Raw genomic sequence first — 26114 nt, 5'->3', positions numbered from 1 at the left:
ACTCATAGAGTTAGTTGCCACTGGTAGGGATGGTGTATGTCATGTTGAGACATTTGTGTACAATGCATGGATATTGGTGTGGAGTTTCCATGATTGTTAATTTGAGGGGGAGTTTTGGTTAACCTCCTCACGTTTGGTAAGCCTAGGGTTTGGTTGGTTGTTGACCTGTGTGACACATTTGCAAGGAAGGATTCATCTCTCTCATTCCTAAGGGTGAATCTAATCTGGAAAGATTCTCAAAACTATTGAAGTGCTTGCAAGCAGAAGATGTTGACACAAGAAGAGTATTTTCAAAGTATTCTTATGGTGGAAGTAGATGAAAGGATAATTGGGAAAGGATTTAAGATCAATGTCTACTTGTGCCAAGTACAAGTATTTAATTGATTATCCTTGGAGCTCCAGATAACTGATGTTCTTAAAGATGTTGGAACATCTCTTCTTCAAGACCCAGTGCAGAATCACAGGAAGGATAGTGCATTGGTTTATGATCTATCTCTTTGGTGGCAGCAAAAGCATATGATCTCTAAAAAGTTTTCCTGACAAGAAACATGTTCAGCCTTGGTGTGTACAAGAAGAAGAAGACATCATAGTCTTGATGATGGTTACTTGGATCAGCTTATTTCTGATCTAGGTAAGGAAGTGCGTTGGCTAATGCACACTGTGGAGTTAAGAACAAGTGGCAGCATTCTTGACATCATGGAAACAGCCTTGCCTTAGGAAGTGGAATCCTTGGTATAGCGGAAGGGTTAGTCTCTAACTGGTCCTTCTGAAGACTCATGCATCAGAGTGTCTGATGTCTTTGGAAAAGAAGCAGGGATTCATCAAGGTGTGAGCTTGGATGACTTAACTGCAAACCTGCAGGATGGAGGTTGTTTACTCAACCTTGGTTCCACAATCAAGTCTATGAGAGCGTTGAACTATTGTTCTGTGTAGGGAGGAAGTTCTTTCAAGTGGCAGAAGAAGGAGTTGAATTCAACAGCTAGATGTTAAAACACAATGTTGTGACATTTGGTTCAACATCAGAATCTTAGTTGGTGAAGTGGCACATCAACTTAAGATAGAAGGGTCTACAGAGTTATAGATTGGGTACTCCAAAAAGATCGTTCTCATTGCAGTTCTTTGGAGTTGCTGGATGGAGAAGATGTTACATGTTCATGTCTTAGAGAATCTAAGTCTTGTTTAACATGTAGCTTGAAGTTCAAGTCTCACTTGAAAGGTCAAAATATCTTTGGGAGAAGTCTAATAAACTTGGAGAGGTCAAAAAGTGGCATTTGACTTTTTCATATGAGGATTCATGAAGGAGGTAATCAACCAGTGGCAGTTGGTCTATCTCAGAAGTGAGTTCGAAGAATCAAGAAAATCAACATATGGCAGCTGATTACACTTGAGGAAAGTCTGAGACAAATTACTTTTGAGCAGAAAAGTAGTAAGTTGAAGACAAAAGGAGGTGTTTTCTATTCATCTCTTGGAGCTTGTGGTAGGAGTTCTGAGCTATCTGTGGAAGATTATCTCTTGTAATGGGATGAGAATGTATATGTCCCAATTTATGTCTGGGTTATTTTGGATCAAGCTGGTGACTCAGTGATATCTGAAGATTATCAGATGGTGTTCTTTGTTATGTGGTGAAGGATGTCCTAACTAATGTTAGAACATTTTGTGAAATGACTTTCTGTTCTGGTTAGAAGAGAGATTGACACAGAGTGTGGATGTGTTCAGCCAAGAAGGTTGAACAGAGGGAGTGATCTTGAAGACATGAAGATGCGTCTTATGTTTTCCATTCATCAAGTGGTCTGAGTTCTCTTTGAAGCAGGAAGTATGGGAAGGTCCAACTTTGGGGTGTTGGATATGTTCATGTGTTACCTCCAGGTTTCAAGAGGAGAGTTGGTTGTTCATGACAGGGGGAGTTCTGTCTTTGCGCTGCACGTAATCATCAAACTTGTGGTCTATGTGTTCTCAGATAACAAGGTATGGACCCTTGTTGGTTATTGGGATGATGTGGTGTGTGTCAAGGCTGAGTGAGCAGAAGAATGTCTGACCGGATGTCATGACATTGCCATGGACAATATTGTTAGTTCCTTCTGAAACGTGCAGTCATAAGGAAATATGGGTGTGGTGTAGTAGAATAAGCCCGAGTGTTACAGTTGTGTGGTACAGGGGTGTAACCACCTACTGGTGTGTGTGATTTTGGCTTTAGTGGTGTCAGCTGTCAAGCTACTACTGGAGGTACGAAAGTGGTCTTAGGAAGAATACATGAAGAATGCAGGCAAAAGTTGCGTTGAATGTTAAGACATCACGTGCAACGTGTCTGATTGCATATATGGAATAGTCTCCATGCACTGGAACTGTTGTTTCCAAAAAGAAACAGTCAAGAGCTATAAAAGGTATTCAAAGATAGTCTGAGATTTTGTTGGTGATTCTCTGACTGTTTCTCAGCAAATATTAATGAATCTTGACCAAGCATTTATTCCTACCGTTAATTCCTAAGCACGGGCTGGTCTATTTAAAGGATGCATCAGCACTCTGTCGCATCCACGAAAAAACAACCGGCGGGCTAAAACAAAAACACAAACAGAGCCGCCACTGCGCGTTATTTATCCCAAGATAGGGAAAGGAAACGCTCAGAGAAACCTGGAAAGGAAATGGTCTCGCGACCAAAGAGAAAGGGTAAGGGAGTCGGTTACGCAAGGGGAAGGTATTAGCACCCCTCACGTCCGTCATACTCGACGGGATCCACGTTCTAAGAAAAGAAAAGGTTGCTAAAACACCACACACACACACCGAAGACAACACAGGTGGGGTTAAGAGGAAGGGAGCTCGATAGGACATCGCATCCTATGCCTACGTATCTCGTCTGGAACGAGAATCAGAGCTGTCGTAGTTCGGCTTACGCACGCCAAACCACACAAAACACACAAACAGATGGCAAACGTGGGACCCGACAACCACTCAATGGCATTACGTCAGCGCCCGAACCAAACAAGCACAAACAAACAACAACATGCTAAGGAGTCGGGGACTCGAGCCTAGCACTTGTCAAACAACACACACAAAAAAGGAAAAAAAAGTGCCCGGAGAGGTCTCGCACGACCTCCTGCCTACATACCTCGTCTGGAACAAGGATCAGGGCGATGTAGTTCCCCTGAAAGGGAAAGAAATTCTAGCCAGAAACCAAGGGAAGACACACTACCAGGGAGCTGTACTCGAGCCTAGTGTTGTCATGCATCATTGCCCTACGTTGAGGTTTCTACCTACTTGCACAACTGCAAGCTAATCCTATCCAGAAAGAAAGCAAGCATACAAGCATACAGATCAAAACAAGCATTTCAAGCAAATATTCACATAGCACACACTATACCCAGTCAAGTGAGGCTCAAACAATGGGTTTGACTGCCGAAGCAAGTCATCTGTACATGGGTAGTATTCGCTCTTAACCTTGCCATTGCGGGGCTAAGGTGAAGCAGATGAAAGGTGAGTGAAGATTAGACTTCACAACTCTTATCCCTGACTAGGGAGAGCTTCAGACAAAGGAGCGTGGGTCCAGAATGGAGGGACCCTTCTACACTCAAAGACTCTGACTCGATTGTGCAACAGCACAAGATCTTGGGTTTGTGTCCCAATGCATCAACACACAGCCGTGTGAGCAGAGGGACGACTCACAGAATAGTGGGGGATAGATTGCATATCCCTTTGATCCACCAATTGCCTCATAGAGGTCTTTACCTGCTTGGCACAAATGTAAACAACCACAAACATCGCCTCTTAAGGAGGACTTCAGACAGTTGCCTGGCCAAGTAACAGGCCAGGTCTTCCAGACTACATGAAGAATAGAAGTCCTACCTCAACTGGTTTAAAAACCAAGCAGCAGCAAGCAAGTTCTTAAAGAACTGTAAGTGACTAAGTGTACCTGAAATCAATCAAGTATCATCAGTACTCAGACAGACAAACAGTAAACAGCAAATGGTAATCAGTTAATCTGTACAGACAACACAAGTTAATGCACACAAGTGCAAGCTATAAGCTCAAGCCCAAGCTTCACCACCTACAACACAAAGTCAAGTTAGTTCTCAACATCAAACAATCTCAATTTAATTGATTTCCATTTCTCTCCTTAAGCCTTTTGCATTTCAACCTGAAAATCCACACCAAATGTGAGAAACTAGACCACTAGGCCAAGCCTAGGGTCCAAAAGGGATAAAAAATTCTAAACAGCAAGTAATTTTCAACCAAAATCAACTTAAAACAATTCAAAAGCAAATGCAATTAGTCCCATGCTCATACCATTCACCATTATCATTTCCTGCACAATTTAACATCAATCATGCAATTTGCAACACCAAAAGACCAAACAGAACTATTTCACTCAAAAGCATACCAAAACAATTCCAAAAATCCTCAAGTAATTCACACCTAAACAGGACACAATCCACAAGTAGCATGTCAATTTTCAGCTCAATTGGACAAAAGAAAGTAGGTCAATGAAAATCAAGAAGTCCAGACACAATTATTCAAGCCAATTCATAGCACCAACACAAGCATTCACTTCAAAAATTCATAAAACAGTGACAACATATTAGAAATGAATGGGACCAAAACTATGATGTCCTATAGTGTGTCTAAAATCAGCATACCAAATTTCATCTTCATCCAAAACCATATGAGAATTTCACAAACAATATACAAACATGTGTCACACAATGTTACCAAATGAGTATACAGTGAAGAAAATTATCAATCAATTAGAAAATGACATCAAAAATTCAAGCAAAAATCACATGTTATCTTGACACATCAATGATCATTCATGCAAAATTTCAACCCAATCAAAGAATCATAGTTCATGCAAATAAATTCATGAAGTTGACCTAGCTAGGTGTGACACAAATTGTCACACCTAGATTCAAAAATTCCTATCTCAAACACCAGGTATCCAAAAATCATAAACTTTACATGGAAATCACCATCAACATGTCCAGAATGAGCACAAAAAATTTCAATCATTTATTTAAATGTATGAGCATTTCATGATGAATTTGGTGAAGTGTACAAAATTATGACACATTCTACAAACCCTAGGCTCATTATTTTTCTACTCATGCAAAAAATTCCAAAAACTATCCATTAAATTCTACACATTCTCATGAGAATAATGCAAAAAATTGCACTCAAATTGGATCAAAAATGAATCCTCTATGATTTTTTAAAGATCAAGCAATTAAATGAAAAATGAATTAAAAAAGAAATGGAATAAATATTTAATTTATTGCGCCAGTGGCAATTTTGAAATTTCTTTGAAATACGCCAAAACGGCGTCGTAGCAATGGAATGTCGTGATTGGCTGACAAAGGCGCCAAACACCAATTTCAAAAGGCCAGGCAATTACGCAGGATTTTTTCCAGAAAACGCATAAGAACTTCATCGTTCTTCATCAACATCATTCAAAATTAGGTTTCGCTCATTTCTCAACCAAAATTCACAAACGGATATCCATTGGAAAGGTCTAAGTGCGTGGATCACAAATATGTAACTAATTTCACCTAATTCCTAACACAGCTCACGGATCGATCATTTAAAGTTTCGCATTCAAATCTTAAAAGCATGATAACTCAACCTACAGTTCATCAAATCGAAAACTAGCTATATCATGATTATCTACATGGAATGAACTTCAAAACGCATATGGACTTTTACCAAATCATGAGATTCGAAAATTTACCTTAATTTGAAGGCAGTGTCGAATTTGCGTGTGATTGGAGTTGTTTCTTCAAAACAGGTGAAGAAGAAGCTTCAGGAAGGAGAATGCAACAGCTAGCTTGATCCAATGTTACTTCTAGTGCCAGAAATTTCCATTTGCCATTGTTGAGTCAAAGAGGAACAGTGGAGATTCGTGAGGATTTTGGCAACAATTCCTCAAAACAGTCCAAGAGGAAGATGATTGGAGGAGGAAGCAAAAAGAAATTCGTGAATTGGTGAAGAATTGGAAGAGTTTGGATCCAAAATGCTTGATGAATGTTCTTGAGCTTTGGAGAAAAATGGAGGGAAAAACTGTTGGATTTCTTGTGATTTGTGTTATGATCAAAAGTTAGTTATGATTAGGTGTTTATACTTCCATTTAATCACCTCTTAATCATGAATTAACCAAAATGAAATGTGATTAGCAAAAATGCATTTTACTAAGCAAGGGCAAAATGGACTTTTCACATAGGCCCTGTGACAGCTGTATGACAGCTCACACACTCTCCAAATTCCATTTGTGATGTGTTGCAACTTGTCTCATATCCATTGGCCTTGTAATTTGCATTTTCACTATGATATGCTAAATTGTACATTTTCAAATGAAGTTCCAAAATGACTTGGTCAAATATTGCACCTCAACATGTTATGACAATTCAAATCATTTCCAATTTGCATTTGTGAGGTGTTGCAAAAATCCCCATGCCAAAATTCCCATTATTTCTCAACTTGGACCATTTTGCCCTTGGATTTTTAACTGTACACTTGAAAATTGACTTTTTGCATTGACCATTTTTGATGAATTCCAATTATGCACCATGAAAGTACATGTCAAATGGAGTTTGCACATAAAAAGATCACTCAATTTGGACATTCCATATGGAAGTTATGCCACTTTGATTATGGGTCATTTTTGAAATTGAATGGACCATAACTTGCCAACCATGCATGGGAATTTCAAGTTCTTGGACGTTTTGGAAAGGTGAGACCAAGATCTACAACTTTCATGTTGCACAAATTTTCATTTGAAGCTTCCTTGGACATGTAATTTTGAGGTCAAAAACTTTCCAATTTTGGAAACTTCCATTACAAGTCACTTTCTATTTTTGGCAATTTCTTCTTCTGACTTGATTTTCTCCATTCTTGAGCTTTGAAATGTCAAATAACACTTGTTCCAACATGAATGAAGTGTATCCAACTCTCTCCCACCTCCAAATCCATAAAATCAAGCACAGTTGACCACAGTTGACTTTTCCAACTGATAGATGAATTTGGCAATGCATTGATCAATCTGAGCTCCAATCTCCTGATGAAATGGCTCAAGGGTGAAACCCTAGCCTCAATAAGCTCAATATAATCATGAGATGATCCCCATATACATCATAGACCCCATCTCCTGATCATGCCCTGATTGGCCCAATGCAACTGATTAGGGTTGACAAGTGGTCAAAACCCTAATCTCAAGGGATATGCTCCAACACTTGATGATATCAAACCATGATGATGATGATGAATCATTTCAATCAAGATGAAGACCAATCTCCTTGAGAATCACAAAACCCTAATTTGGACCTCCACATCCTCAGATGATTAATGACTAGTCCACTGAAACCCTAGCTTGCACATAACCTCCTCATCTTCTAATCAAGACTTGTGAGGATGACCTGCACAATGTAACCACATGCTATGCAATATGCAATGCCTAATGACCTAAAAAATGATATGTAATATGTTATGCTAGTCCCAAGAGAGGAGGGCAAATTTTGAGGTGTTACACACTCCTCCTCTCAATAGAGCGACATTCCATTCTCTCTAAACCGTGGGGTTTGTTAAGATTTGGGCATACTGCGTCTGGATCTGGTTTTGCGAAGGTTTCATTTATAAATGTTTAGCTAAAAAGGGGGAGAGAAACACTGTATTGAGGATGTACCAGAAGCAAGAAAAATATGGTAGCGAGCAGAAGTTGGGTTCAGGGCCAAAAGTCACTAACTGGGTATACCACTTGTGACTTGTGATCTGAGTTAAGAGGACAGTTGTGTCTTGTGATCTGAGTTACAGCATCTATGTACTCAACATTCAATATTCTTCAGGAAGCTCTACTGTTGAGGGGAAGGGTTTTGATGCAACTGATTCTTGTACATCTACTTCCTCATGTACACCAACTTTGGTGTTTGTGGTGGTGGAGATAATGATAGAGAGGAAGTGCATACCCATATTGGGATGTAGTGTCTAGTGTAAGGTTTATTTGTTTTAGCTAAAATTTGCCAAAGGGGGAGATTGTTAATACCTTAGGATTGGCATTAATTTTGTAAAACAAATAATGTAATCACCTCTGTTGTTTTAATATGTTGGGTTGAAGAAGTTCAACATCTGGACCAACATGTCATGTACGATGTCACGACATCGTGACTGTGACATCACACATGTGTAGAAAACTGAATTAGTTAATTCAGGCATATATTCTGGGATTAGTGAGGATATTTGGTGAATATCCTAACTTCCTTGTGGAGGTCTTAAAGACTCAATCAGAATATACAGGTTCTAAATATGGAGATATATATGGAGATATTTTAGGAACTAAAAGATTGAAGACCTTGATTGTAGCAGAAGTTTTCTGCTGACTTTGTAACAACAAAGAAGAAGTTTGCTGCGATTTCTGAAGGCCCAAATCCAGTTGGGTGCTTAGGTTATAAATAGCATATTGTAACCTAGGTTTTAAAGTGCCTCAAACAATGTAAAATTAGGGGTGTGTGTGAGGTAAACCTCCCAACCTGTGGGAAGGTTACCATGTGGTTCTCAGTGCTCAAAGCTGAGATTATTTGTAACTCAAAGCCTGTAGGTAAGAGGAGTTATGGTCTTGAACGAAGCTGTGAAGCAAGTTCAATTTGTTTAGCATTACTTTGAAATTGTAGTGATAGGAATGGAAACTGGTGGTTTCTATCTAGGAGTTCCTAGGTATAGATTTCATTGGGTAGGGATTAAGTGAAGAGTTGTAAACGGGGGAGTTTAACTCTGAATTAATACTACTGATAGTGGATCTTCTTCCTGGCTTGGTATGCCCCCAAGTAGGTGATGTTGCACTGAACTTGGTTAACAATTTCCTATGTTTGTTTTTCCTTATGCACATTATAATCATGTCTGTTATAACTCAGCATGCATTTCAGTCTGTTCATCAAGAGAATAACAGACCTGGTACATAGCAAACTGTTTGAATGTCAATCAGGAAGTTTTGACATTCATCATTGGCTGCATATACTGAATAATAGGCAGGTTGGTTTTTCTGCTTCAGTTCAGTAGTTATTTCAGTCTGTTCTTCAGGAGGATAATAGACCTGGCATAAGGCTCATTGTGAAAATGTCAAACTGGATGTCTTGACATTTATTATTGTAAACTGATACTGAAGTACAGACAGGTTGGTCTTTTACAGTACAACATTTTGTATAGTCTGTTATCAGGTGAATAACAGACTTAGCATATGGTCTATGATCTGGACGTCAAACTGGATGTTGTGGCATTCATTCCTGACAGCATATGATATATTGTAGGTTAGTTGGTTTTTCTGTTTTAGCAGTTTCTCAGGCTATTCTTTAGGAATCCAACAGCTGAGCTAAAATCTAGGAAACTAACAACTGAGCTACAATTAATGAACCTAACTAATAGCCTATTTGTTAGCACCCTAATATGTGGAAATTAGGTTAACTTGCTTGACCTTAATTTCAGGAAATACAAGTACAAGGCCAGCAAACTGTAATACTATAACAGGTGATGTTCAAATTACTATTGAGACATCATGCTGATAACCGTGCAGGCTCAACAGAAGTTAGTGCTATGGTTGATCTCTGCTGAGTCTTTGTACCAGATGGACAGAACTGGGTGTTCTTCCATTCTATGGTAATGTAGTAGCAGATGTCGTGACATCTGTGAATGTGTGCACATTAGTACCAGGTGTTAATTGTATAGCTATCTTGTTGTATTAGTAACAATGTTGGATCAGATGTCATGACTTGGAGTAGAACATCTGAACTCTGACTACACCAGAATTTCACACAACCTCCATGCCATATACAAGAGAGAAAGGGGTTGCCCCTATTGAAGTGCGGACGGATGTACGATAGCCATGCAAAGCAAATGGCAGCATCTCATGCTAATCTTGGTACGTAACAACCATCTTCTGAATAATCTTCTTGATGTTCTTGTTAGCAGCTTCAACAGCCCCATTCATCTTGGGTCTATAGGGAGAAGAATTATAATGTGCAATCTTGAACCACTACACAACTCTTTCATCATCTTATTGTTCAAGTTAGATCCATTATCAGTAATGATCTTGTCTGGCACACCATATAGGCATATGAGTTGGTTCTTGATAAACCTCACAACCACCTGCCTGGTCACATTTGCATACGATGCTTCTTCAACCCACTTGGTGAAGTAATCAATGGCTACGAGAATAAAACGGTGACCGTTTGACGCCTTAGGCTCAACCATGCCAATCATGTCAATTCCCCACATGGAGAAAGGCCGTGGTGATGAAATAACATTCAGAAGTGTCGGGGGAACATGAATCTTATCCGTATAAATTTGACACTTGTGGCATCTCTTCACAAACTTGCAGCAGTCAGACTCCATTGTCAGCCAATAGTAGCCTGCTCTCAACATCTTCTTTGCCATGACATGTCCATTGGAATGAGTACCAAATGAACCCTCATGGACTTCAGTCATCAACAGGTCTGCTTCATGTCTATCCACGCATCTGAGCAGAACCATGTCAAAACTCCTCTTGTAAAACACATCACCATTCAGGTAGAAACTGCCAGATAATCTCCTCAAAGTCTTCTTATCTTTAACTGATGCCCCAGGCGGGTAAGTCTGACTTTGGAGAAAACACTTGATATCATAATACCACGGCTTATCATCTTTCACCTCCTCAACTGCAAACATGTGAGTTGGTCTATCCAAGCGCATCACGGTAATATTTGGGACTTCATTCCAGTAATTGACAGCAATCATTGAAGTAAGCGTAGCGAGAGCATCTGCCATCCGATTCTCATCTCGAGGAATATGATGAAAGTCAACTTTAGTAAAGAAAGTTTAAATCTTCCTATCATAATCTCTATATGGGATGAGGCCAGGCTGATTCGTCTCCCATTCACCCTTAATCTGATTAGCAACAAGGGCCGAATCGCCATAAACATCAAGATGTTTGATCCTAAGATCAATACATTCTTCCAAACCCATAATACAAGCCTCATACTCTGCCATATTATCCGTGCATTTGAAAGTTAGCCTTGCTGTAAAAGGAAAATGTGTGCCTTGAGGAGTAATAATCACTGCCCTAATACCATTTCCATACTGATTGACAACACCATCGAACACCATACCCCATCGGGAACCAGGCTCTGGCCCTTCATCGAGCGTAGGCTCATCACAATCTTTCATTTTCAAATACAGAATCTCCTCATCGGGGAAGTCATATTGCATAGACTGAAAATCTTCAATTGGTTGATGCGCCAAATGGTCAGCCAAGATACTACCTTTAATAGCTTTTTGAGCTCGATACTCAATATCATACTCAGATAACAACATCTGCCAACGGGAAATTCTCCTAGTTAAAGAAGGTTTCTCAAAGATATATTTGATCGGATCCATTTTGGATATCAACCAAGTTGTATGATTCAACATATACTGGTGTAAACACTTAGCGGCCCAAGCCAAAGCACAACACGTCTTCTCAAGCATTGAGTACCGAGACTCACAGTCGGTGAACTTCTTACTCAAGTAGTATATTGCATATTCTTTCTTTCCTGATTCATCTTGTTGACTAAGAACACACCCCATGGAATCATCAAGCACAGTCAAGTACATAATTAACGGTCTCCCTTCAACAGGCGGAGACAAAATCGGAGGCTCGGAAAAATACTCTTTGATACTGTCAAAGGCCTTTTGGCAATCCTCGGTCCAATCATGATGCTGATCTTTCTAGAGGAGCTTGAATATAGGCGCACATGTGGCAGTCATGTGGGATATAAATCTCGAAATGTAATTCAAGTGGCCAAGAAAACCTCGGACTTTCTTCTCAGTTTTGGGCGCAGGCATCTCTTGTATTGCTTTGACCTTGGCAGGATCAACTTCAATACCTCTCTCGCTGACAATAAAGCCCAATAACTTGCCGAAACGGACTCCAAATGCACACTTGTTCGGATTCAAGCGGAGTTTGTACTTCCTCAAACGCTGGAAAAGCTTTAACAAGTGTTCTACATGTTCAATTTCCGTTTTCGACTTTGTAATCATATCGTTAACATACACCTCGATCTCCTTGTGCATCATGTCATGAAACAAGGTATTCATAGCATGTTGATACGTGGCTCCGGCGTTCTTCAAACCGAAGGGCATCACTCGATAACAGAATATTCCCCAAGGTGTGATGAATGTTGTCTTCTCCATAACCTCGGGTGCCATTTTAATATGATTATAACCGGAAAATCCGTCCATAAATGAAAAGACATTGAATTTAGCCGTATTGTCTATCAACATATCAATGTGTGGTAGAGGGAAAACATCTTTTGGACTAGCTTTATTCAAGTCACGGTAATCCACACACATTCGAACTTTTCCGTCTTTCTTAGGTACATGCACAATATTGGCCACCCATTGAGGATATGTAGAAGTCACCAGAAACCCCGCATTAATTTGCTTCTGAACTTCTTCTTTAATCTTCACTGCCATATCAGGATGAGTTCTTCTGAGCTTTTGCTTCACAGGCACACACTCAGGCTTCAATAGCAAGAAATGTTGCACGATATCAGTATCTAGACCAGGCATGTCTTCATACGACCAGGAAAAGACGTCGACATATTCTCGTAGCAACTCAATCAACCTCTTCTTAACATACTCTTCAAGGAGTGCCCTAATCTTCACTTCACGAATGCAGTCTTCGGACCCCAAGTTGATTGTTTCCAGATTCTCAAGATGTGGCTGAATGATCTTCTCCTCATGCTCAAGCAGATGGGTAATCTCATCAGGAATCTCTTCAACATCCTCTTCTTCTGCCTCAAATATAGGGAACTCAAATTTGGGAGATGGTGTTGGATCATTATGTTCAATGGGTTTGATTAACCTGCATAATGATTTTGAGTATAAAAGAGATTTCAGAATTCAAACAAGGAAAATCATTATGCAGATGAAAATTGATTTTATTCTTTTTTTAGGGTTTTATGGTGATCACCAATTTCATGCGAAAAGCAAAAATGAAAAATAATTTGAAAAACAAACATTTAACATGCGATTATTGAATGAATATCATTGTATTAATCAATTATGCCAACAATGTCTTCACTTCTCCTTTTGGCATGGGAGAAGGGTTTTTAAACAAAATGAACACATTTCTTTGACTTATGGATAACTGTTGGAACATCCACAGCGACCCAATTATTGCAGATTCCTCCAAATATGACAAAGTTGTCGAGGTCTTCCTCTTCATCTTCTTCAACAATCGCAGCAGCTTCTTGATCTTCATTGGTGTGGATGAAACCTCCACTCTGAAACAGCCCAAGATCATTAGAAACACCGGAAGAATACCCTATACCAGCCCGGGATTTATTATCTTCCATCTTGATCATTTTCCCCAAACCAGTAGTTGCACCATGCTCAATGGCCAACTTCGCGTCATTATAGGAGACAAATGAAGAAAGTCATTTCCTAGAAGGCTCAGCAATAGACAAAGCTTGAAACGGAGTTCCAACCTCATCTTCAGCATCAATGTAGGAAAAGGAAGATAAATGGATGACCAAGAGAGCCTTCTCTCCCCCTATCACCACCAACTTCTTGTTCTTGACGAACTTCAACTTTTGGTGTAGGGTGGATGTCACGGTGCCTGCCTCGTGAATCCATGGTCTACCAAGTAAACAGTTGTATGACGGATGTATATCCATAACTTGGAAAGTGATCTGGAAATCACTAGGTCCAATCTTGATCGGGAGGTCTAATTCACCGATCACAGTATTACGTGATCCATCAAAAGCTTTTACTACCACTCCACTCTGCCTCATGGGAGGCCCCTGATATGAAAGTTTGGCGAGAGTGGACTTTGGCAATACATTAAGTGATGACCCTGTGTCCACCAACACATTGGACAGGGCATAATCTTTACAATTCATAGATATATGTAAGGCCAAATTGTGGTCTTTTCCCTCCTCGGGAAGATCATCATCACAGAAGCTTAAATTGTTGCAGGCGGTTATATTTGCAACAATGCTACCAAACTGCTCAATCGTGACATCGTGATCCACATATGCCACGTCCAACACCCTTTGCAACGCTTCACGGTGCGACTCTGAATTCATCAGCAAAGATAAGACAAATATCTTTGATGGAGTTTGAAGCAACTTCTCCACAATGTTGTACTCACTCTTCTTGATGAGCCTCAGTATCTCATCACCATCCTCTCTCAACATGCCGGACTGGCCAACCAGAATATGAGCTTTATCAGCTTTGACAACAACACGGTCAACACCCTTCACAGCAGGAATAGAATGATTTTGAGAAGAAGTCCCCATGGGACCGGAAGGACTTACAACATCTTTCTTCATGACGTCTTCGTGGGATTTCGGTTGAGCCGAGAAAACACGACCACTACGGGTCACTCCACTAACATCGGATATGCTTACGATAGAGGTTGAGGGCAACGGCACCTCCTTCCCATCTTCTAGCATAACAACATTATAGCGGTATGAGACCGCTCTATCTGACACATACGGGACAGGGCCCGCTGGCTTGATCATAAGAGTTGGCGCCACCTTCTTCTTGTTGCCGTCATACTTGATGATAACAGGATCAGGAATTTTGAACACTGGAGTGATAACAACAACCTCATTCTCATTACGATTTTGAAGTATCTCAATCATCCCTTGGTCTAGCATCTCCTGGATGTCCCTTCTTACCTTGAGGCATCCTCTTTCATTGACAGTGCACACATGGCACCTATCATGATCGTGCTCATAGTGATTATGCTCACACAACAGCCTATGCATCTCTACCAAGGACTGCCTTATGTCATTCACATAAAGGACTTTATACTTTCCAGGGCACCCCTGAACCATATTGACAGCTGCCTTCCCATGCTCGGGCAATGGGTTCTTCTTGACATTTGGGCCTACATCCTCAAAGAATAGTATCCCACTTCTCATAAGGTCTTGCACCTTGGTCTTCAACGGAAAACAATTCACCACATCATATCCAGGAGCACCGGAATGATACACACAGTGAAGTTCGGGCTTGTACCACCATTGAGGGTTGGCTGTCACTGCAGGAGGATCTCGTGGAGTTATCACCTTCCTATCAATTAAGGAAGGATACAATTCAGCATAGGTCATAGGAATTGGGTCAAAAGTCACCCTCTTCCTCTCATAGTTGTTGGTGTTATTGTTATTATTATTGCGAGGCTGGTAAGCCTGTTGTCGAGATTGTTGTTGTGGCTGAGCTTCTCTGAAAGCAGGTGCTATATGAGCCACCTGGTGTTGGTTGACGATGGGTCGGACCTCTTTCCTCCTCACAGAGGGTCTTCTCTTAATATGGGAAGAAACAGCATGAGTCTCCCCTTCCTTTTTCCTGGAAAATCCTTCATATTTCTTTGCCGAATTGTCATCACGGGACAGACGTCCTTCACTGCTCCCCCTTCTAGCCTCATCCCCATATTTACCATTTCGGTAAAGTCCGAGGGAGCACTAGCAATCATGTGCTCATAGTAGAAAGAGCTCAAAGTCTTCAGAAAGATCTTTGTTATCTCCTTCTCCTCCAAGGGTGGCACTATCTGAGCTGCCAATTCCCTCCACCTTTGGACATATTCCTTGAAGGTTTCTTTATCTTTTTGGGACATCGCCCTCAACTGATCTCTGTCCGGAGCCATATCCACGTTGTATTTATACTGTTTCATGAAAGCCTCTCCTAGATCATTTAAAGTGCAGATGCTTGCACTCTCTAGCCCCATATACCACCGGAGCGCAACACCTGTCAGGCTGTCTTGGAAATAGTGAATCAATAGTTGATCATTATTGGTCCTTCATCTCGTCCATCTTTTCATAAACGTCTGGGCCCTCAAATGTCTCAGAATGATAGATGGTGTCTTCAACACGCGGCAAAGTGTGCATAACGGGAGGTGGCACAGACATGACCAGGCTAGATGCCGGCATAGAAGCAAAAGTGGGAGCAAAACCCTCTGGCACAAAATTGGGTGGCATTCCCCAAGGGAATCCAGCAGGCAGATGAGGAGCGAAGTGGGCGGTGGCAGCAGGCACTATTGAGGTAACCACTTCAGAAATGACCGTCCTCGCGGGAGGAGTTGCAGGAGTTGGAGAGGCTTGACTCTGCGTAGCAAGAACTGACTCCATCATGGCAGTCAGTCAGGCAATCTCCTCTTTCAGATCTCTGTTCTCTTGCTCAAGGTGTTCCATGATCTTCTGATGATTGGCTCAAGTGTTGTACCGGTGCGTCAGCTTGTCTTCAAATAAATGAAGAGCAAAGAGTTAGACCACTGTATTAAGAGCTCGGAACCAAAACCTGCTTATGCATATGATGCATGCAATGCTTGTGCGTATGATTTGTTTTTTTTTATCAGAGGAACTTTATAAGGATCTATTTGCAAATGTTTTGAAAATATTGAACTTTTTAAGACATATGTGGAATACTCATAGCAATATAATATTTGGAAACTTTTTACACCAAAGAAGTAATACAGTCTCGGTAACCAAATACAATACAAGAGAAAAGGAGAATAAACATCCTATGGAGCCCTAAAAACAGTCGTCCAAAGCCTTCGAGATCGGAAGATAAGTCGCACGAAGCCTCTTCACCTCTCTCTCATAAGTTGTTTCCATGTCGGCCTTCTCCTTAGTGAGCTGATCATATATCTTCTTCTAAAACCTAGACGGGTGAGGCAGGAGAGAAGTAACCACATCATCAGGCTCATCAATAACCTGATGCTCAAGAAACTCTATCATTGCATCCTTATCCTTGAGCTGCTAAAGAAGCTCCTCACGCTCATGAACCCAAGCACGCGAACGATCTTCATCTCTCAACTCCTCTACTCCTTGATTAAGGAGGTTTGAAGGCCCAACCATAATCATAGGGGTAGGTCTCGGATACTTGTACGGCATGCGGTACTCAAGAGCTCTCTTCCTTACCCAAGAGGTGTAAGGTTCCAAAGCAACACAATTCTTCGGACCAAGCTCATTCCTCCCTTTCTTATGAACCTTGCGCCAGGCGCGGACCATCCTATCCTTCAAGTTTTGGGGATCTTTACCCTCTTGAAAGAAGAAGCCTTCCAACAAAATGTTGTTAGGTTTATCCTTCAAGGGGAACCTAAGCTGACGGCGAGCCAAAGCAGGGTTGTAGTTGATTCCACCACATGTACCAAGAAGAGATACATTGGAGAACTCACCACAAGAATCAATAATCTGAACACCATCATAAACACGATTATACCAAGAGATATCATCATTAGTGAGAGACATAAGTCTCGTGGACCACCGTAGACATCCCTTGTTCTCCTTGAAGGCAAGCGTCTGAGGCAAGTGCGAAATAAACCACTTGTACAACAGAGGCAGACAGCATACAATGGAACCCACACCCTTTGCATTCCTCATATGCAAAGAGAAATAAGTGTCACCCAACAGAGTCAGAACAGGATTAAGAGAGGAGAAAATCCTAATAGCGTTCACATCCACGAAGTTGTCGATGTTGGGAAATAACACTAGCCCATAAATGAGGAGTACAAATATGGCTTCAAAAGCTTCCTTACTCATGACCTTCCCAAACAAGGTAGCTTTGGCGATCAGAAAATCAAACGGGAGACCTTGAATTCCACCCTTGGTAGTCATATTGGCAACAATATCGGATACCTCCACATGAAGCATATCAACAATCTCTTGAGAAGACGGAATCTTTTCCAAACTACTGAACAGCAATCGGTCAAGAATAGGTATACCCACATGATAAGCGTACTCCGCCAGTGTAGGCAAAAGCTAGAAATCCAGAAAAGTGAAGCATCGATACAGAGGATCGTAGAACTTCATCAACACACTCATCAGACCCTCATCCACCTTGGTAGAGAGAATAGATAGAAGCTTCCCATGGCGAGCTTTGACCTCCAAGGGCTCTAATACAAAAAATGTCAGACGCCTTAACTCTTTCAAGTCGGGTTGTCTGAAACTGTACTTCTTCGTATTCCTTCTTTGCTTATCCATGTCTGAAAATTTGCAAATAGACCTTTTAAGTTCCTTGTAAAATATTTATTATTGATGACGTGAATGTGGATGAATGCATGGATGCATGTATGCAACAAACACACTCAAGGATCAAGCAAGTCACACCACACAAAGGTCACGGGATGGCTCAAATCATCGTCAATATTAATCATCCATTTTGGTGGATTATGGTTTACACCTTATCAACACCCAAGTTCCATTGATTTTGAGGATATACGAGAACGGATCGACCGCGTATCACGAGTTTGTTGTAAGTCACGAGCATGGAGTCTCAGTTAAGAACTACCCAACAGGAGTGTACTATGGTTTAAACCTGACAATCATGTTCTAAAAGGTTCCCATAGTCATCATCCCATCTTTCGGATATTATCGGATAAAACGCCTACTCGTCCTCCAAAAATATTCTCAAGAGGGACTCTTATGAGTGTAGTATCGCGTAACAATCGCCTCAAGTCTTACACTTGAACGACCTTCGCACTACGTCCTAGAATAGGCCAAGATGGGCTAGGTATCTAAGGTCCTTGGCTTCTAGGGTTTGTATTGGAAAGAGTAATGTCTAACCACGACTACTCGTGTGACATTAGTGATCCCAATAAAAACCTCCACCAAGTGAATGGACTTGCAAGTTAACTTGTTAAGGAATAACTCCACACAAGTCAACAAGACCATGCCATTCTCCTATCATAAGTTCACTCGAGTTCGGGTATAGAACTCATCTCACAAGAAACCACCAAGCATACAAGCAATTGATATATCAAGCAATTCATACATTACAAACAATACATTCATCCCAAATTTGCACAAAAATATGCCAAAAATAAATATAAACATACAACACATACAAGCAAAAAGTAGGCTAAACCCACGGGGCTAGATCCCCATGAGAGTCGCCACTTTTCTGTAGCGGGGTTTTCGTTACCTTTAGGTTTATTGACTAAACCAAAAGTCAACATATAATTCGAGTCGCCACCGCACTTTTATTTGTCCAAAGGAAAGGCTAAAAAGCGAACAAAAGCCAAGTAAGAATTTTTTCAAATCAAAAACTAATAAAAATGTCAGAGATCTAGATAAGGAGATTGGTTATGAAATGGGAAGGTTTTACGCACCCAAAACATCCTTAGTACTCTAAGGGAACCCTTTTTGCAAATATGTGTTGTAGGTTGGTATTTGTGAAAAGACATTTGTGCAAAATATTGGGGGGATGATAAGAGAATAGATTATATTTACAAATTTTGTTATTTGAATGGATGAATCCATTGCCTACGTACCATCACAAAGGAGGATCAAAACCTCGTAGTTCGGGGTAAAAATCTCAAAGATTGGTGAATTTGTTTTAATCAAAAGCCTTAAGGTCTTTTGTTATTAAAGGGAGAAAACTCAACCTAAACCAACAATCCACCATGTGAGGAAGGCTTCAACATGCTCATGAGGGGTTAACTCTATAATAAGCATGGAAGGCTTACAATCCAATCACTAAGGATGAGGTGAGATTTACATCAACCACTATGATAACTCAAACCTATGACTAATGTTTTTGAAAATATTTTAACAAGTGGCCATTGGAACCACAAAAACAACTTGAAATGAGTTATATTTACAAGTTAGAATTATTTACAAAATGAGGTCAAAGTGGGATTAAAGTTTATTCACAATGAGTATTTATGAAAATGGTTTTGAAAAGTCAAAGGCCTAAGGCCTAGGTTTCTAATTTGAAATAAAGTCAAAGTTTTGAAAATGATTTTTGGCTTGGTTAGAGTGGGGAGAAGAAAGAAGGGTTATTCCTAAAGCATACAAAGATAAGGGGGGAAAGAAAAACCCTTGGAGTTCCTTTTCTTGAAGTCATAGAGATGACTCAAGATGCTCATTTCCTTTGGACTTAGCACACAAACAAGAATTCTTAACTTGGCTACTCATGACAATGGTCCTCTTTTCACAATCTTAAGATGGGATCCCTATCACACAAGAGAAAACATCAAAAAGTTCACAACGCAATAAAGGGAATGGACAAAGAATAAGTTTGAGGAGAAGTCCTTTGAGATCAACTTTGAGTTTTAGCATTCTAAAGGCATGAGGCCTAGTTGCTCTTCAACAAATTTTGCATTCTAAAGGCATGAGGCCTAGTTGCTCTTGAACTCCTTTAAGCATGGGTAAGTCCTAATTCTAAGTCCTTTCTCCTTTTGCATTTGGGTTCAAATCAAAACAAACACAAAACAACACAACATAGTGTCGCATCACGCGAAAAACCGGCGGGAAAACAAGAACAACAGAGCCGCCACCGTGCGTTATTTATCCCAAAAGAGGGAAAGGAAACGCTCAGAGTAAACCTGGGAAAGGAAAGGTCTCGCGACCAAAGAGAATGGGTTCGGGAGTCGGTTATGCGAAGGGAAGGTATTAGCACCCCTACGCATCCGTAGTACTCTACGGGATCCACGCACAAAAGGAAGGAAAATGGTTGCTAAAAACGCTGCTCACACACACACACTGGCTGAAAGAGACACAAGAAAACAAACAAGACGGACTCGGCAGGATATCGCATCCTGGGCCTACTTAGTCTATCAGGCATAGACATCAGAGTCGAAGTAGTTCGGACTGGGGAGACGACACATGCTCGCTAGGATATCGCATCCTATGCATACGTATCTTCTCGGACGAGAGAAGAATCAGAGCATTCGTAGCTCGGCTGACACACACACAGACAAACAAAACACAGGCAAACGTGGAGCCCGAATGCCAATTACTGGACTTACATCAGCATCCGAACCGAAACAAACACAGGAAACCAACTGCCAATCGCTGGACTTATGTCGGACTCCAACCAGAACACACGACAACACAACAGGTTGATAGGGAGTCGGGGACTCGAGCCTATAACCGTCAAGCACACACTCAAACAAACAGACAACAGGTTGCTAAGGAGTCGGGGACTCGAGCCTAACAACTGTCAGACAACACACACAAGAAAAGAAAAAGGGCGCCCGGAGAGATCAGCTCAATCTCCTGCCTACATACTTCATCTGGTATGAAGATCAGGGCGATGTAGTTCCCCTACGGAGGGATAAAGGACTAGCCTAACCAGATAACAGAGGGAGACACAACACTAGGGAGACTACGACTCGAGCCTAGATGTTATCATGCAAATTCATCCCTAAGTTAAGGTTTCTAGCTAACTTGCACAGGAAGCAAGCCTATCCTAAACATGACTTGCACAGGAAGCAAGCCACACACACACTTAACTTGCACAGGAAGCAAGTCAAGCACAAACTAACTTGCACAGGAAGCAAGTCTAAACTAACCCTAAGAAGCAAAGCAAACAAACACAAGCACAGGTAGCACACACTATATGCACACAAGAGGCTCAAACAAGGGTTAGGTTTTAGTCGAGGGGTCATATCAACCTCAACAAACAAACCTCTGGAACTGGGTAAATGTTGCTCTTAACCTTGCCATTGAGAGACTAAGGTGAAGCAGATGAAAGGTGAGTGAAGATAAGACTTCACAGCTCTTATCCCTGACCTGGGAGAGCTTAAGACAAGAATGTGTGGGTTCAGAAAGGGGGAACCCTTCTACACATTTGAAACTGACTCAACTGTACAATTGTATAAGATCTTGGGTTTGTATCTGCAATGCATCAACACAGTGGTGTGAGCAAAGCAGATGACACACAGAATAGCAGGGGATAGGTTGCATATCCCTTGGGTTCTGCCAATTGCCTCTTCACTTAGGAGGTCTTTGACTCTATGCAAGGACAAAATTAAACATCCACAAACATTGCCTCTTAAGGAGGACTTCAGACAGTTGCCTGGCCAAGTAACAGGCCAGGTCTTCTAGACTACATGAAGATGAGAAATATACCTCAATGCAAATTGCTTATATAAGCAAAGCAAAGCAAAAGTTCACAAGGAACTGAGCAACTAAAGCACCTGAAATAGTCAAGCAGACATTAGTATACAACTTCAAACAAAGCAAAAAGAAACAGAAGTCAACAGTCAACACAAGCAAGTGAATGTGCAAGGCATAAGGCTCAAGGCATGTGAGCCAAGCCACCTACAAAACAAACAAGTTAAACAATGATATTCAAGCAAGCTCAATCAAAAAGAATTGGTCTCATTGGTCATTTGTTGGTCAACCTGAAAACATGAGCTCAAAGGTGAGTAACAGGACCACTAGGGCAAGCCTAGGGTCAAAAAGGAATGAAAAAGTTCAAACAGCAAGTGGTAAGCATCCAAAATCATGTTCAAACAATCAAGAAACGAAACCAATTGTATTCACATTCATATCAATCATCATCATCATTTCATGAACAATTTAAGTCAAAGCATTGCAAACAGAAGCTCATAGGAGTCAACAGCAAGACTTGCATCAAAACCAATCTCAAACATTTCCAAAAATCACCAAATAAATCATGATCAATCCTAACACATAGCATGGTAAGCATGTCAAATTTCATCTTATTTGGATAAGTGGAAGGCAGTCAATGAAAATCAGAAAGTCAAAGCAATTTTGAACATGCTCAATGAAGTCAACCAAACATGCATCAACTTAGAAAATTCATAAATCAGAGATGGTGTATGATAAATGAATTGGACTAAAACCATGGCAAAGCTTAAGATGTCTACTAATCACATATCAAATTTCAAGTCCATCTAATAAAGTATGAGAATTTCACAAATGAAATGGGAACATGTGTCACACAAAGTCAACATTTGACTAAACAGGGGAGAAAAATCTCAAACAATTAGGAAAATGGCACAAACAATTCCACAAAAAATCACATACAAACTAGATACATAATAGGAGGTTCATGCAAAAATTGAGGTCAATTGGAGGTCAAGAAGCATGATATCAAAAATCAACAAGTTGCACATCAATGGTGTGACACAAATTGTCACACCCCAATTCAAAAAATTCATAACTCACAATCCAGATAAGATAAATTCACAAACTCTACACAAAAATCACCATGAGTGTGTCTAGTTTAAGCACAAAAAATTTGGGAGCCATTGGATAAAGTATCACCATTTCACAAATGTTTTGGCAAAGTGTACAAAATATGAGCACATGTCACAAACCCTAATACCAATAAAAATCCATTTATCACAAAATTCTGGAAAAATTATGATAAAAAAGTAGAGATCATTATGAAGATGATGCAAAAACTCCCATGAGATTTGGAATTAAAATGGATGAGATATGATTTTTCAAAGTTGGAGTTCAAAAAATGGAATAAAAATGAAAAATAACAATGTAATTCAATGTGTCATGTGCCCCGAGTGGCAAACTTGTAATTAACAAGGCCACTTAACCAAACGACCGCGTTTAGGGCACGGAAATGAAATGTTTTTATTGGTTGGCATGGGGAAACAGTAACGAGGCATGCAACATGTTCAAAGTTTTCTGGGAAAATTAGGGTTCTTCAATGTACAGTGCATCTCATCCCCTTCCCCAAATCGTGAAATTCAAAAACGCCCAGAAATTGGAATCCAACATATCACTAGAACCAGTACACCACACACATTAAGAATCCATCATCCATTTTCCTTAAAACACACTAACAATCATGAATCGAAGATAAACATATTCACACATCAGATTTCAAGTCAACATATCTTTTAGCATAGGCAACCATTTGACATGATTCAAACTTCAAAATGATTAGCATGGTGTGATCTAACTAAAGCATATCATGGTTTTTGGAATGGTTAAGGTCGAGGACTTACCAAATTTGAAGAACAGCTGTGATGCAGTTGTTGTTTGGTGGTAAATGCTTGAAACAGATGTGCCAATAACTTCCAAATGATGAATGATGCAAAGGGTTTGGCTCAAAGAAGCTTGGAATGGATGCAAACAACTTCTGCCATTAAAGGAGCTTGAAGAAAACAGTTGTGTAAATGCTGCTACAGATGGTGTTTGAAGGTTGAAACCAGCTCCAAATGATGAGCAGATGTTGTATCAAACAAAGCAAAGTTGTGTGGTTGCACTTAGTTGACAGAAATTTGAAAATGGGAGAAGATGAGAATTTGAGAGATTGAAGTTTTCTGTGTCTGGAGGCAGCTGCTAGGGTTTTCAATTGGCAGAAAAAATGATATATATCTGCTGTTTTGTGGTACTGAATCCAGGTCCATGAAAATGTGGGATGGAGTTGGTAAAAAAGTGTACTTTTGGCCAATTTTCAAGCAAGTAGGTGATGGGTGTGTGTACTGCATGAAAATGGGCTTCCAACAAGTTTTAAACAACATTTCAGAACATATTTGAATGGCAAAAATGGTTGGAAAAGATTAAATCAAAAGTTCACTTTTTCACCTTACTTAAAATTAATTCAAGTAGGTTCAAAAATGCCATTTTGATCCATGAGGTTTTGGTGCATGAGGGTTACATATTTGGAAAGATGAGGTCAAATGTGACTTGTTGGAAAAAACCCCACCAAATTTGGCCAAATGGTTTGAGAGATATGGCCTTTTGAAGTTCAAGAATTTTTGAAAATGAATTAATCATAACTTGCCAACCATACATGGGAATTGAGTGTTCTTGGACTTTTTGGAAATGGGAGAACAAGATCTTCAACTTTCATGTTGGGCAAAAATTCATTTGAAGCTTGTATCATGATGTAAGTTTGAGGATCAAGACTTTCCATTTTTGGCAGGTTTCAGTTACAGGTCCAGTTTCTATTTTTGGAAATTTCTGATCTGGCTTCAAATTCTTCCATGATGGTGTTTGACATGATATATGAGGCCTATTTGGACATGAGTAAGCTCTCTCAAACCAAATCCATCCATCAAAACCATAAAATCAGACACAGTTGACCAAGTTTGACTTTTTAGGGTTTCTGACTGACTGTGCATTGACTGATGACTTCTGAACATCCAATCCTTGACCAAAACACTTCAAATGGATCCCCAAGTCATGTGAACATGTTGGACCAACCCTAAGGCCTTGGCTCAATGAAAAACACACTTGCTTGCTTGGTTGACTGATCTCCTGATCAGTTTGACCTAATTCTCTTGATTGGCTTGCACTTGAGGCAAATGGGACAATGCAATGCTATGCAGTGGACCATGTTATGTTATGACCTAATATGAGAATGTATGTATAATGATGGGTGCAAATTTGAGGTGCTACAGCTGCCCCTATTCAATCAGCTGGGAACCCGAATGGATGAGAGCAACGGCTGTCAGACTTTCAGGGTAAACAGGGATTGAATACCAAGAACCGTAGAAAATTTGCACTCTGCCGGATATGATACAAGAAGAACCACGTCATTTACCGATGACGCCTGCAATTGACAACTTCAGAAAAGCGAAACCATTTACCGATGGTTAGAAATTGGAAATTTGATATTTACCGATATCAACTTCAGCAAGACCATTTACCGATGGCTGCGGGGAAACAACTCTGATGTAAAAGGAGGCAAGACCATTTACCGATGGTGGCTTCAAAGAAACTTGACATTTACCGATATCAACTTCAGCTCGACCATTTACCGATGGCGGATAAAACTGGGCATTCAATATTTACCGATATCGAAGCATACAGGGCCATTTACCGATGGCATCTCCACTTGGGGAGGAACAAAATCTTTGTGGTGGAACCAGACAAGACGTTTACCGACGACTTCTGGGGATCTTGATTTTATTAACAAGAAAACAAAGCATGACCAGACATTTACCGGTGACTGGGATGAGACTCGATGTTTACCGACATCGAAAGATGATGTTTACCGACATCCAAAAACGACCAGACATTTACCGATGACTGGGGAACACTTCACTAAAGGAAAACAAATATTCGCTACTGGAAACCAGATAGGACATTTACCGATGACTCTACTGGGGATTTCTAGCTGGGGGTTATCAGACGTTTACCGACGACTGCAGAAAAGACTCGATGTTTACCGACATCGAAAGATGATGTTTACCGACATCAAAAAATGACCAGGCATTTACCGATGACTGGGGAGAGAACCCGATGTTTGCAAACACCGAAACAATGGTGTTTACCGACACCAAAAAAAATGATGACCAGACATTTACTGATGACTGGGGAGAATACCCGATGTTTACAGACACCGAAACAATGGTGTTTACCGACACCAAACAAAGAAACACACGCGGGTGCTAGTATGACACTTAC

The sequence above is a fragment of the Lathyrus oleraceus genome, chromosome 2 (genome assembly GCF_024323335.1).
Source record: "Lathyrus oleraceus cultivar Zhongwan6 chromosome 2, CAAS_Psat_ZW6_1.0, whole genome shotgun sequence".
NCBI classification, from domain to species: domain Eukaryota; kingdom Viridiplantae; phylum Streptophyta; class Magnoliopsida; order Fabales; family Fabaceae; genus Lathyrus; species Lathyrus oleraceus.
Note: the sequence above shows the minus strand (reverse complement) of the source record.